The 15,982-nt window shown below is 34.6% G+C and overlaps 1 long non-coding RNA gene across 1 annotated transcript; it reads left to right on the top strand.

The window, feature by feature from the left end:
* The first annotated feature begins 2,323 nt into the window (after positions 1-2,323).
* Positions 2,324-4,844, top strand: LOC140125703 (uncharacterized). Its single transcript, XR_011854703.1, has 3 exons — positions 2,324-2,487; positions 3,531-3,582; positions 4,320-4,844. It is a non-coding gene; the product is annotated as an uncharacterized lncRNA (long non-coding RNA).
* The last annotated feature ends 11,138 nt before the right edge of the window (positions 4,845-15,982 follow it).

Genomic DNA, 15,982 nt, shown 5'->3' with positions numbered 1-15,982 from the left:
TCATGCATATGAGGTGCAAAGCCAAGGCTGAAATATGCCTGATAAAGATAGAGGAGGTGACTCCGTATTGCAGTGTGGAATGGCGCTGAGAATATTATGCATCAATTTTGCTATGTGTCAATGGCTTCTGTTAAAGGAAATCTACCATCAAAATTAAATCAGAGACACTTACTCATAGATCCAGGCACTGTGACTGTGGTAATCTTCTTATATTTGTTATCCATGGCCTCCTTCCTTCTAAAATCAACTTTTATAACTATGCTAATGAGCCAGAAAGGCTCTGCTGGTGTTACCAGAGCCCCTCTGTGCTGCTGCTTAGTAGACTGTTACACTGTATCCCTCAGCCCAATGTAATATCACTGCAGCAGAGGAGGTTACGCCACACTGGAGGGGAGAAGTGATCCCGCACAATGTAACTGCGGAAGGGCTCTGGTAACACCCCCCGGAGACATAATTTTATAAGTTTAAAGTGTCCCTGGTTTATCATGATGGATTTTGATGGTAGATTTCCTTTAAGCTTATTTTTCTGCATTACTGTACTTGAAGATGTATCTTGGTGAGGAAAAGTTATCCCCTATCCAATGGATTAGAGGGGGTCCCAGCACTCACCAGAATAGGGGTCCCTACTGCTACCTACAGAATAGAAGATTCTGCTCTACTGTTACATTAATGTCATTCCAGCATTGCCATAGACAGTGAGGGAAATGGTGAGGCACATACTTAAACTGTAGCTCATACTATTTGGATGGACAAGAGACCATCCAGCTATTTCGGGGTCCCTTAAGTCAGGATTGAATATAACATACTGTCACTGGTATATCACAGACCTGGGATAAATGCTGACTGTGACTCTAGTTTTAAGCTGTAATTTTGCTGCATTGGGGAGTTTAACCCTTGCATTACAAACGTTTCTGGAGGTTTTGATTCCACAGGATGTTGCTTGTTGTTGTGGATTCAGAACCAGAAGTGGAACTAGTATTGCAGTAGGTGGAGGCTATTAGTGTAATTCACTGCCAGATAGTGGCAAATGATTCCACTGTGGCTAATCCTTAGCAAGCATGCCACTTAAAGGGGCTGTCCATGATCAAAAATTGATCCTTACTGGACCATTGGTGATTGCATCCAAGCTCCATCCATTTTATAAAGCTGAACTTTACAAGTCATGGACTGGTGTTGTGCTGTTTTGGGAAGAAAGCAGCCATTTTCTTCATTAAATTGTGGACTGGTCTGGTTAGGTCCAGTTTCCCACTCACTCTGAAGCTAACTAAATAGTTATCTAATTCTCCCTAGTTCTGAAATAAGACAACTGGTCAGAGTCATATCTAATCTGTGATCTTCTATTTGTGGGCTCTATATGGTGCACAATGAGATTATGTTTTGATCATTGTATTACACATCAATTCTTGCTGGTTAAAATACAATTTCTGATGACACATTGTGGTCTCAAGATGAGTTGTGCTTCTATTTTAAGAATGTGATATATAACTCAGCTCTGCGATATCTAGACATTGGAAGATTACAGCATATAAATAGCAAATGTCTAAAGCAAGGTAGACCCGACTACATTAACTTAAAAATCTGTATAATAATAGCAACAAGAACAATAATAATAGTAATATATAGTTTAAATAGTAATAATAATAAAATAATAACAGTAATAAATATATCTCAATTTTATTGGAGAATAAACCAAACATTTGGAACATAACCAAATGTACCATAGATTCATCATGGTCATTAGTCATTATGGTCATCATAGTCATTAGTGACCCCCAAATGTCCATCTCACATGAATCAGATCAATAATTCATCAAACTTATAAAACACAACAAATTCATTTTCTTTGGGTTTTCTGACATATATCTGTAATTTCCAGCGAGCAGTTTCTTGCCAGAGTTGGACACCCTGTTAAACCCTGTTAAACTGGGTTTCAGGGTGGATTCCATAGTAGGTGTTTATGTGGAATCCACTCTTACTGTCTGGATAGGGTAGGTTGATCGCACAGAATGCAGGTGTTTTAATAGATGTAACGATTATCGCTAGCGATTATTGATGATGGAAGAGACTGAAGAGCTGCTGTGCCCATGGTGAGTGCCGATCTCAGGAGGATATCTCTGCAGCTCTGAAGATTATCTTCCTGGGATCTGCTGCCTTGTGCAGTAAAATAAATAATTCAGCCTTTTACACATTCACAGGAGGAGGAACTGGTAAAGAGTGCGGAGATTCTCACAGGAGTAAATAGCTGAATGTAAAGTGATGTCTCAGCAGATCTTTTCTAGTGATGACCTGGGTGCTAAATGTTGGGCACTTCTCATTGTTAAATTGAACAGCCTTGTCTTTTTATTCTCATCTGAAAGGCAGTTGTCTGCTGAGGAGCAAGAACTGTCGCAGAAACATTTTATGTCGCCACATGACTGAGACTGGGATCACCAAAGTGTGTCCTGCTGCTGCTCACTGCAGAACCAGCCTTGTCCACCAAGTACTAAAGTAAGTTCTGAGAGGGGACAAGTATAGAGAGGGAGAGATCGATGATAGATAGATAGATAGATAGATAGATAGATAGATAGATAGATAGATAGATAGATAGATAGATAGATGATAGATAGATAGATAGATAGATAGATAGATAGATAGATAGATAGATATGCAATTAGATGTGACAAAGACAGAAAGTACAAAAGATATATATAGAAATATAATACATAACAAAAAGGTATGGGGGCAGAAGGTAATAGATAGATAGATAGATAGATAGATAGATAGATAGATAGATAGGCAATTAGATGTGACAAAGACAGAAAGTACAAAAGATATATATATAGAAATATAATACATAACAAAAAGGAATGGGGCAGAAGATAATAGAGAGATAGATGATAGATAGATAGATAGATAGATAGATAGATAGATAGATAGATAGATAGATAGATAATAGACAGATATATAGATGATAAATATGGTAGATAATAGATAGGCAGATACATAATATACATACATAAACAAACCTGAAATAATAAAAAGCCTGGTATTATAGATAGATTAGCTGTTATAATATACACATGATGGCAATGTCTATCTATCGATATTCAGCCATCGTGTGTTTTTGTTTTGTTAGTAAATGCATAGATGTTTTTAATAATATAGATAGAAAATTAAATGATAGGATAGATAGATAGATAGATAGATAGATAGATAGATAGATAGATAGATGATAGATAGATAGATAGATAGATAGATAGATAGATTAGATCCTAAATAAATAAGTACAATGATAGATAACGATTTTGTTTTCATTCATTTTACATATGTCCATAAATTTCTTGTTTCAGATGAAGCTGTACATTACAATAATTCCTCTGCACAGAAATGTTCTTTTTAGGAATGTGTTACCCCATCCTGTGTAAACCATGGAGAGATTGCTCCCTTTACCTGCACATGAGCATCTCCTGCAATTAATTAATATTACTAAAGAATTAATGAATGTACTGAAATAACTATTTGCTGTTTTTCTCCATTATTTTGTAATAAAGAGAAGAAGTGAGCGCCCAGGAGATACTCAGCGGAGTTGAGTGTGTAATTAAGGTAAAATATAGTTAATCGGGCTCCCTAAACCTTTGACACTGAGCTAATTAAGAAATAATATCTTCATCTAGATGGCTGCCCACATCACCTTTTACTGTATCTGTTGGGGAAAAGCGCTCTTAATTTTCACCAAACTAAAGGATGAACTCATTAAAATGATTAAGTAGTGAAAAAAAACTGCTGAAAACTCATCACTATATATATAATTACATTTATTTATTTCTTTTGTCGCTTGATATTATGCGCCTCTTTTGTAATTGCGTCAATTTCGCCGCGGTATATTTCCTCTTGTAAACGTCAATATTGTGATATATTTTTTGTTCTATTTTTTGATATTTCTGATTATTAAGCGATAAGGGGAAGGAAGCTCCATGTTTCGGAGACAATTGTCATGATTGGATAAAATGTTGCACAACTTTTTTTTTACAGCGACAAAGATCGCATACAATCGACTCCTCCTCGTTGTATATTGTGTAGATTTGGAAGTTTTGACTTCTTTTTTTTGTGATTTAACTCATTCCTCCCATAACTATCCCAAATCGAGGTCCATTGGATACAAAGTAACAACGTGTTGTTATTATCGTTCTGCACATTTAGAGGGGGCAGAGCAGGGGGAGAAAGTAAATTCTGTGTGTGAGGGGGGATCAGTGTGTACAAATGTGAAAAGATTCGGGGTGGGGATGTTTAATTATGAAACACAAAACTCATTCTGTATTTTGTGCTTTTCTCTCTGGCAGACAAGGATAAAGCCCCCTTTGATTGGGAAGTAGCTACAATGCGAGATGCAATTTTCTCTTTCTCTCCTCACAAGTCTTGTCATCTCAGGGATCAGAATTGTGTCACCAAGAAGAAAAAAAAAACAGAGGAATGGTTGGAAGCCAGTGAGCAAGTTAGCATGGAAATTCCATAGACCTCTATTTGTGAATGTGATCCTAGTACTGGGGCTTCAGAACAAGTAATACCACTAAGCTTTCAGTCGTGTGAATTGTTCAAAAGATCTCTAGAAGCAATCTGAGGCATCGTGACCCCTGACAAGAGCAGATCTGTCTATCTGTGGCACTGGCAGCACTTCATTTCTTCATATAGCTCCTGCACCTCTATGTGATGATAAGGGGGTCTCAGCACAGGAGGAGGGGGGAGGCTACATTAAAATGCAAATATGGACTTTTAATTTCCTAGACAAGATTCTAATACAGGACAAAAGAAAAAGTTATATAGATCTAATTCTAATTTATGGGATAGCCCCCTAGGTATTAGTGTGTCTGAGATATCTATCCATATCTTTTTATCTATATATCTATCTAAATCTATCTATCTATCTATCTATCTATCTATCTATCTATCTATCTATCTATCTATCTATCTATATATATATACTTCTAGCTTAAGATATTATAGTATGGGTACATGATGAATCCTCCCAGATACTATACTAAGTATATATACCTATATCTATATTTATCTTTCTATATCTTCTATAGTTTATAGTAATGGTCTATGGCATATCCTCCAAGATAGAGAGAAGGAGAAAGAGAACTATATCAACCTAAAAAAAACCTGATGTAATACCTGATTGAAAAAAACTGACACTCTTTCAAACTATCCGTCTTTCATTGACTTCAACCTAGAAATTATTCCCACCATCTCTTTTCCATCTATGTATTAACAAGTTCTGTCTATATCTGTCTATTGTCTTCCTCTAAAAAATGTAAAAACTGACACTTACTATCTATCCCTTTGACTTCAATGTAAAAAAAAATTAACGTCATCCGTTGGGGTCAGTTTGGACCTATCAGTTTTGGATTAGCCTCTTTTTAGACGGAAAAAAAGTACTGCAAGCTCCGTCTTTTGTTCTGTGAAAAAAACGGATCCAAAACGGATCACTGTACAACGGATGACAACTGATGACATAAAAATGTACATTTACTTTCAAATGGTTTTAAAACTGATCCATCGAGTTTTTTACTTTCTTTTCTAGGCGGATACTAGAGACAGAAATCACAACTGTAGTGTGAACTGAGCCTTAGTTTTAAGGAATGGAGTACTGCAGCTACCATCATCTTTGTTATATCATATATATATATATATATATATATATATATATATATATATATATATATATATATATCTTGATAAAGGCTGTATGGATCAGATGAAACGTATCTGCTTGAGTGAACAAAGCCACACTGATTCACCACACCTATTGGAGTACTGCCTGGTGTCTGCTATATGTTAATAATATATATTATTTCTAGTCTGGGTCCATGTTCCCAGCATTCTCTCCTCTACACTGTCTGTGAGTAGAGAACATGTGAACATGTGCTTTCTATTACATAGCCCTAAGATCATACTTTGACCTCATCTCCAATGTGCTATAAATAAGCAGAAGTTTCTTTATGAAAAAGCATAATTCACTCTAAATATAATAAATGCTTATATAACTGTGTTTATATGTGCCGGTGATCTGTAGGAGTGTTGGGGCACTAGCCCCCCTAATGTGTAAAGTTTGGCCATAATTACTGAAGTGTGCACCTGTTGTTCCAGCAGTGAAGTTTCTCCTATGGATGTGGTGTATTGGGAAGGTACCTACCTACCTACATGCTGTTTATCACTGTTTATGCTCCTCATTTAGGGCTGAGATGGGATTAAGACAATGGCTAGTTTTAGTGAGTGCTTGTTTCTGTTGTATGTGGGCCCTCCCCTTGTGAAAGAGACCTTGGGGACTGTCATTAGATCAGATGGCAAGGCTGTATAGAAAGTGTTTTGCATAATTACATACCATAGCCAGAATAGTCACCTCCACATTTTATGGGTCACATACCAGCTACAATTGGCCCATTATAGTCCCAGGAACCTTATCCCCTTTACTGATAGAGAAACCAGACCGCCTAATCTAAGAATGAACATTTCATTTCTTTTTTTTTTTCCTTCTGATAAAAAAACAGAAAAGGAGTAAAATGATTTGGAAAATCTAAAGTTCATGGAGATTGGGGGAAGATAAGGAGCAATGGGATCAGAACTTAAATAGTTAATCAAGAAGAAATAGATGACTAGATTGACTGCACAATGATCACCCTTCACCCCCCTCCATCCTCCTTTTCTCTTTCCTACCTTTGTTATGTAGTAATTGAGATATTCTCATATTGGAGGCAGCATTGATGTCTAACTTCTGACAGCTACAGCGGGACAGCAAGGGTTAAAGGACATATATTGCCTCCATTACATCTAAATCATGGGCTGCAAAAAAAAATAATCCAATCCAGACATCTTGGAGGTTTTATTTTTCCTCTGAAATTTCCGAGAAAACTAGAAGGTGCTTACAAATGCGACCAATTGGTTTCTGCGTCAATTCAGTGTAATATGTAACAAGAGGGACATGAGCTGCATAGCGGTGTGAGAAGGTTGTCAGAGGAGTGCAGAGGAGATAGTAATCTGTTCTAAATTGTGATGACAGTGCATTATGTGAAGAATAGAAAGAAATAGGTAGATAGGAGGATGGATAGATATATAATTGATAGAAGATAGATAGATAGATAGATAGATAGATAGATAGATAGATAGATAGATAGAAAGATAGAAAAAGTTATTAAAAACATAGAATATACAGATAGGACTTGTCCGAGAAATATAGGGTTAATTATATAACATTTATTAATAATACTATTCGCGATCCATGTGAGATGTTTGCTGTAATATATAGTTAATACTATTACGTTAGATTGAATTAGAAACTCACTGCACATCACTTCATAGTTAGTTCTTGTGGATCATTGATGCAGGCAGAAACAATACGATCATTTAAATAAATCTCGAAAATCTTTTTTTCTTCCTGTAAATATCTAAAGAACATGTAAACCAAGGCGAGCCTTTCTCTAGCAGGGAAACAGTTAACGCGTCCTAATATCAAAGCACGGGGCTGCTGGCAGGGATGGGGTTAATGGGCGCCTGTGATCCAGTAAGTAAGAGATCACACTGGTTATTATATAGTAGCATTGCCTGGAAGCCATTCCCACTGATTCTGATGCTGAGGTCTCTCTCATGTAATGGTATTATGCATTTATGTGGTGTATACAGTGTACCAGGTAGTGTGTGCGAGAGGATATATTCTAGCCTTGCCTCATACATGGGACATGAGAAAGAATCTACTGTATTTTTGTTATTTATAATAATAATAATCATAATAATAATGTATTTAATTCATATGAGTAATATAATAATAATATATAGACATAGATCGATTGAAAGCTTCTTGCAACATTTTGTTCCTATTCTATGATTGGGACACAGAATTACAATATAAGGTTCATTCCGAATAATATTTTGAAGAAGAATATACACATAATCAGACAACATTAAATATTCGCTTTACAGAAGGGAAGGATAATCTTACCTAGTATTTATCAATGTTATTTTCTCTATTTTAGGTGATTAGCTTTATATAATATTATTGTATCATCATGTTTATTTAGTATTCATATTTTTATGATATCTAAGAGCCAGTGCTGATATATGTTATAGAATGTAGCATTCACAAGGTGTGAGCTATGTGTCTATACATTAGTCCTGGGACATGGTATAGGTTGGCATCATGTTTGTGTATGTACAATCCCTGTCAGTAATAGAATAGCTATTATCAGAGGAGAGATCCTGGATGGGGGACAGGGCTGGGAGCTGTCATGTTGGAGGGGTCTTTGCTCCCATCACAGGCTGCCAGGGAGATTGAGATGTCCTGTTAGACAGGAGGTGTAATGACTGCTGACAGCTTCTTCACACTTACCACAGCACAGCCACGGTGCACCAGCCGCACTCCCCACCTATATCCATGCCCCCGGAAAGGGTTAACCTCCATAGAATAATATAGTAAGAACATTGTATCCTGTTCTTTATTAACAAGTGGAGCAGAGCAGTCACGTGTTTAGTGTTTTATTGATTGCTGTTAGTAAACTGTTATTTCAGTTCCAGTGACAACCCAAATATCCAAGAGGCACTCCACGGTGTGTGTTTATATATATATATATATATATATATATATATATATATATATATATACATATATGTATCACTCTGGACCACAGAGAAGACAGGGAGAGAAGCAGAAACACTGGGGCCAATAGAAAGAGGTAGTATAAAAGAGCAAGAGAGAGGCACAGAAAAAGAGAGACAGAGAAGGATAAATTAGTATAATACTATATACAGAGAGATAGAAACACCGAGAGAGAAGTAGATGGAGACAGCGACAAGTTGAGAGAAAGAAAGAGAACAGTAGAAATGGAATGAGGGTGAAAGGACAATACTAGAAAAAGAAAGAAATAGGAGGAGGGAGAAGAAAGAAAGAAAGAATGAATAGAAGGAGGGAAAAGAAAGAAAGAAAGAAAGAAAGAAAGAAAGAAAGAAAGAAAGAAAGAAAGAAAGAAAGAAAGAAAGAAAGAAAGAAAGAAAGAAAGAAAGAAGAAAATAAGAGAGGCAGATGGATACACAATGACATAATTACTTATAGATTATTTAAAATCAAATTATATTAAGAAGCAAAAATAAAATAGGAAGAAGAAAAAATGGGAAAAAATACAGTAACATTTAAAAACTTTAATAAAAATTGTAAGTGGGAAAAAGGGAGTGCTGAAGGGAGGCTTTTACACATCACTTGCCCATATACTCAATATGAGGAAATACACCCCTTTGTGTATGTCTATCCATTACACACATAAAACATGTTGCCTGGAAGAAGGCTATACAAAAATTGGAGTTTGCATGTCCTTTCTGCAAAAATAAAAATCTTTAGTTAAAATAATCTCCCACTGTAAATAGAAGCAATAATGATAATATTAATAATATCCTTAAACATGGGGGAGAGAGTGAAGCAACAGGTACAAATGTCCACGCCAGATGTATCAGGAAAAAGTACAATTCGACCATACAGAAGGGAAGCCGGGAGTGTGCGACACAAAACGGCCTGGATTTTTTGCGTTTTCTCCTCTCATGTGCGGAGAAGATATTTTTTTTTTACGATCTGTTCTCCACTGACTTCAGGTTAAGGAGTAAATTCACAACCCTTTGCCTTTTAGGGCAAGTACACTCCAGGCATTCATCAAAAAACATCATAAGACTCTAGGTAAAAAAAAAAAGATGTCTAAAATAACCGTGTGGTCGGGGCAGGTGACATCTTTGTACTGAATGTTTTTATGTTTTCTATTATTCATTTATTTAGAAGTTCCTGCAAAGAGAGATCATGGTGAATATGGGTTTGCTTTATGATGCGTTTTAAAAGACATTTATTCGTAAACTGCAATTATTTTAGCAGTCTGTGCACCACACACATCCATACCTGCGGTTTTTTTTATAGACAACAGCAAATTCTGACCGGTGTTTGTCTATTTCTTTAGGATACTCAGAATGGATAAACCTCTGTTCACACTAGTGTCATGAATCGGGTTATAAGTAATACAACAAGTTGGACTCATCTGCACAAAGATACTGAAAAGTTCTGATGGACCCCAAATCCTCCAGGTTCTTTGGTTACTCTCACACCCAGAAAACGTATTAAAAGGTATTACTTGTATTGTCTCAAGTCTGTCCTAGGTAAACAGTCTGGGCTCAGAGACTCATGTAAAGTCATGGAAAACTCTGCACTGCGCTACTGAATATGTTGGCGCTATTCATTGATCACGAATGATGTAGATAATCAGCAGCAAAATAAAAACTGAAAAGAAATGAAATGAAAGCTGCTGCTTGGGGGCCCTAAGGTTTCAGAGATTCTGCACTATTGATGGAGAGACCCGTGTTAACAGAGACTTTGCATTTTGCATTAACCGATAGATCTGCTAAATACGAGTGTATCATTTCTGCAATTCTTGTACTATTTTTTGGTTTATATTCGTTGCAAGTGACAAAAGTTAATATAAAGTGTATATGAAGTGTATATAAAATAAAGTAAGAATCAGGACAATGGGTGGAGGTCACATGGGAATAAAGTGTAATCATTAAAATTGAAATAATACAATGTATAATGTGAAATAATACAATGTATAATGTGAAATAATACAATGTATGGTGTGAAATAATACAATGTATGGTGTGATTAATCTTTACAAAAAGCTTGTGTATGTACCTGTGTATAGCATAGCAGTTTATAAATGTATTATAAGAATGTATATATGTGTCTGTATGCATCATATTAGTATAAATATCTGTAAATATAGTAATACCAATGCATATATTTGTCTATATGTAGTATTTTAGTATATATACGTAATGCATATATGTGTTATGTGTATGCGACTGTTTATATCTACATATCCTATTTCAGTTTCAGCACTGTAAGAGTTAAGCTGAGACTATCTGGATGCAGCCCAGCACTGCATTGTGCCCTTATCTGCAGAGTAGAAAGCTTGGTGATAATAACAGCAGAACAATGTGAATACTGCTGTATAGGTAGCAGTGCGCCCATTCATTCTGGCTCTTCCTCAGTCGCTCCATGAGTCGCAGCGTCGTCTTGCTGATAAATTAACATCAGGTTACTAATTCTATTTATCAACAATTCTGCTGTGTCAATAGGAATAATCTCGTCACCTGCTCACATACATCTACAGGGAAATAGAGTCCCCCCCTTCCCAAACACTCGTTCCAAGTACAGGTGTCCAGCATATGGGGATATTGGGGGATACACGTCCATTGATTCTCTATTTCTGAAGCACCATGAAATACTCTGCAATGTAATAAGTTGTTATACAAAATAAATCAATAATGTCCTTTGTTGCATATATGTTACTATTATTGAACTATAAATTATTATTATCATTTTTATTATTATTATTGTTGTTATTAAGTACATTTTTATTAATATCAATTATGTTTGGAATTATTATTGGTGATATTATTAATCATTAATATTATTAATAATTATAAATAGTGTTGCATTGTTATCATTAGGAGTATTGCCATTATTAATACAATTATTTTTATGGTTGTTGTTAATATTATTATTATGTTGATATTGTTTTTATTACTTCTGTTATATTTTTGACCATCAAATGTTGACATGCAAAGTTCAACTCGGTTCAAGGAGACAAGTCTTGTGACGGGTTAAAAATGCAATGTATTAATTGAAGATGGAAATATTTTTACCATGAATATATAGACGTAGCTTCATTTAGTTTCAATTAAGAAATTAAGAAAAATAATTGTCATTTTTAACCTTTTATCTTTAATTTCCACTCAATTTTTCACATGGAAAAATAAAAATGATAAAATCCAAACCATTTTTAAATTGGAGTGAACAAAAAAGCAGAAGAGAAATAGTAAATTTAGAAAAAAATAAAGGATCAATCGTTGAAAGAAAAATATATTAGACGATAGAAAAATAGATAGAACAGATCAATATATATATATATATATATATATATATATATATATATATATATATTAATAGATAATAGAAAGATCAGGAGGAATACTGATAATTATAATTTAATATTTTCAGTCACTATTATTATTACTATTATAAACATTTGGCATTCTCTAGTCCATGTTCCACACATAGATATAGATATGGGTGCAGCGGACATTCTGGGAATGAGAATCTTGCAGAATGATGAGACTTGTATTTGCAGAGAAGAGACGCTGCAGGACGATGGAGACTGCACAGCGCCACCTTGCTGCCGATTGAGTAATAGCAAGAAGTAGAAGAAAAAAAAAAGATCAAGAAAAAAGATCAATCCACAGAACACTTGTGAAATGTGCTACTTTATACAATGAAGCCACTGGACTGGGCAGTGAGGAGAAGTCCTTAGCATTACATGACATAACATTCTCCTCCTGACAACAGTACACACAGAGGAGACTTCACCTTGGGTAAAAACACTCAAATCCAGGTTCACTCCCGAGTCGGCTGACAATAATTATAGCGATGTTTAGTAAAACCAATGATTTTCTAGATGATATTTCAGTGTAATATTTATGCAGATTTTTAGATCATGTCCTCCTGTGTGCATTGTGACATTGAATAAATACATTCAAACACATATCATTTAGGAAACATCCGATGGAAAGGACACCATTAGGTTTAAACTCTGAAATACTAAGTTTAAGGAACATTATGTTATTCTATAATAAATGTTCCATATTTATGTTCAATATTTTGGAACCTCTCTGTATCTATGTGTGAAATATGTAATTACCTATCATATGTATCTATACAGTACTATCTAATCTGTCTATGAATAAATATCTGTTTTATCTATGATCTATATCATAACACATCTACGTATCTATCGATCTTTCTTTCTTTCTATTATTTAATCTATCTATGAAAAACTATCTGTTTTATCTACTATCTATATATCTATACTTCTATTATCTATTTACCTCTCTATTTATCCCTAGATTTATCGATATATCTAAATGTAACAGGTCTGGACTGATAGATTGTGTAGTGTTATATGTAGCAGAATCCCTAATGTCTTGATTCCCCACTTTCCATATCATTCCAGTGTTATGAAATCCAGTGCACTCTGCACTTCTTGTTGCACTCTCCAGACTTTTTCTTTAGTGTATCCCGTGTAAATGGGAGATTTGGCAGGTTCTTTTCCTTGTGTAGGAAGCTGGATACCGGGATCTTCACTCCATTCGCAGGAAGAGATGCAGAGCAAATAGGTTGGGTTTGTATTACAACTATGTCATAATGTTTCTCTCATGCAAAACATGTAGCCAGAGGGGATTGCTAATGACTCAAGGTTTGAAGAAGAAACACAAGACAGACTCTTGCAACACATGAACACAGCACAGAGCCTATAGATATTATATCATACACAATGCAGCAGGCACAGCACACCAATAATAACACCGATAGGGTTTTCTTTCAGAAATAAAGTTTATTTGAAAGCTGAACGGAGATGTCATTTATTATCTGAACGAACAAATAATAATTAAAAAAAAGATAAAGTGCAAGTGAAATGTCAATTCTGTAAAAATAAAGAAAATAATAATAGATATGACTATAGCAAACCGAGTATATATACTGAAGATCCAGGAATGACTATTGTACTATTATGCATTAAGCAACGTAGAAATACGTCTCTTTCTCTGTGTATGAATTGTCATTTCCACATCTCGCCCGTCCATTTCAATCGATCAGACCAGGACCTGTATTAACTCTTTGTTCAGTTTCGCTACCACCTATTATAAGGGTCTTTGAAGTTACCCCCCTAACCCTTAAATTGCCACCCTCTCAGAGTGTCCAAATGTTTTATATGCAACCACATGTAAAATAAATAAAAACCCATTAAACAAATGTAATCGTTTTGAAATGTAGTATAATGTTCCAAATTATTTGAGCGTTTTGAAATCTAAAATTATAGGAAATGTAACATCACACAGGATAATTATTATAATGAGTATATTGTCATTGTTCTTTACGGTAGTGTCATATTTAGGAATAATAATACTGGCAATAAAGAAAATCCTATATATTAAGTTAAAATCGTTGCTCCTTATTACACAAAGATACATAAGAAAACCGCATCGAAATCAATGAGAATCTACTGAATCTCCAATAAAACTGAAATTTTACTTGTTACAGAAGAAGGATGCACTATATTGTACTTTTATAAATCAACATTAGAGGGAGACCAGAGACGGGTTTTAGGCAAGGGATATAACACTCTGCTAGGCTCCTCGGTGTAATATCTAGTATATTAGCTATAATTCTGAGTGGGAGACACAACCATATGTATCACATTCAGTAGAATCACTTTCATTAGATGACATTCATTTACTAGATTTACAAGATATCAAAGCAGCTTCCAGAAATCCAACTGAAGCCACAATTTTATTTTCAGCCACATAAAATATTCAGAGGGAAAGAAATATTTCGCTATTAAGCACGTAGATATTAATGAACGACTAGATCTTGTACAATTACATTTCTGTAGATCACACTGTAACTAATCTCATTCATCATTATCATCATCCTCAATATCATCAACAACTGCAGTCATAGGAAGCTTCGTGTATCTATGGATGCGATTCATATAATTGCTATAATTCATCATCATCATCGTCATCATCCTCAAAATCCTGAATCATTGGAAGCTACATGTACTTATTGATACCATTGATATAATTCATCCTCATCATCCTCAATATTATCAACAACTTGAATCATAGGAAGCTCTATGTATCTATTGATACCATTCATAATTGATATAGAATTCAGCTTCATCATCATCCTCAAAATCTTGAATTATATGAAAATCCATGTATCTGATTCTATTAAATAACTTATAATATATATATATATATATATATATATATATATACATATATATATATATATATATATATATATATATATATATTTACACACACATAGATTCACTTAGAATATACCATTGAGAATTGAGATACCATTGGGTCAAAACTACTCATATAGCAGACAATCAATACTGGCTGACAAAATGTCAACTATATATATATATATATATATATATATATATATATATATATATATATATATATATATACATAGTAGACGCTGAAGAAATAGTGAATAATTATTTGAGATGAAAATTGATCAGGGCTCCCATACATATTGTGAATGGAAAATGAATACTATTTTTTATTTCATATTTCATATTTAGTAAGAAAATATATAAAGGAACTGATGTAATATAAATATTAATTTGTATTACAATCAAGATCAAATCAAACCTATTTTATTTGCTTATTTCACCTATAAGAAAGCCAAATTATGAAATGCAGAAGAAACAAGTGGGCAGTCAGGAACAAAGTATTGGCTCCTTGGGGGTAATGTGGGTGAATGTGCCCCAATCCATAGCATAACCCAGCTAATATCACCTCCCATAGAAATGCTATTTATCATGTGATCATTGCAGGCACTGACACACCTGCTAACATGCTTAACCTGCTGACACCTCTCTCCCTGTGTGCAGTCATATTAATGTGACTGCCTCTGATAAGGCACAATATTTCCCATATTGATGAAGTAGGTATTAAACATGTCAGAATAGACGATTTATCAAGAAGCCTCACAGCCAGACTGTATATAAAAATCACATAAAGTTCCCATTAATTAATCAATTATACATTATTAATACCATTCTATAATTCATGATTTACAATTTTCACCAAAAATACACATGTTCTAGAAAGAAAAGAGAACGGTGCAATAAAATAGATAATCATGCATCCCAGAAATTAAGAGGTTAATAAAATTGTATGTAATTGATTTCAGTGCATATCTGTCTGGATGTATGTACATAGAGACCATCCTGGTCTAGGTATACATGGAGGGGCCACATCCCAGGCTACAGGAGATCACTTTCACTGACCACTTATTCATCACATCAGCGATGACAGACGAGAAATGTCGCAGAAAAAGGTGGCA

Source organism: Engystomops pustulosus, chromosome 4 (assembly GCF_040894005.1).
Source record: "Engystomops pustulosus chromosome 4, aEngPut4.maternal, whole genome shotgun sequence".
NCBI classification, from domain to species: Eukaryota; Metazoa; Chordata; class Amphibia; order Anura; family Leptodactylidae; genus Engystomops; species Engystomops pustulosus.
The sequence above is the reverse complement of the archived record's forward strand: the minus strand, read 5'-3'. Positions and strand labels throughout refer to the sequence as shown.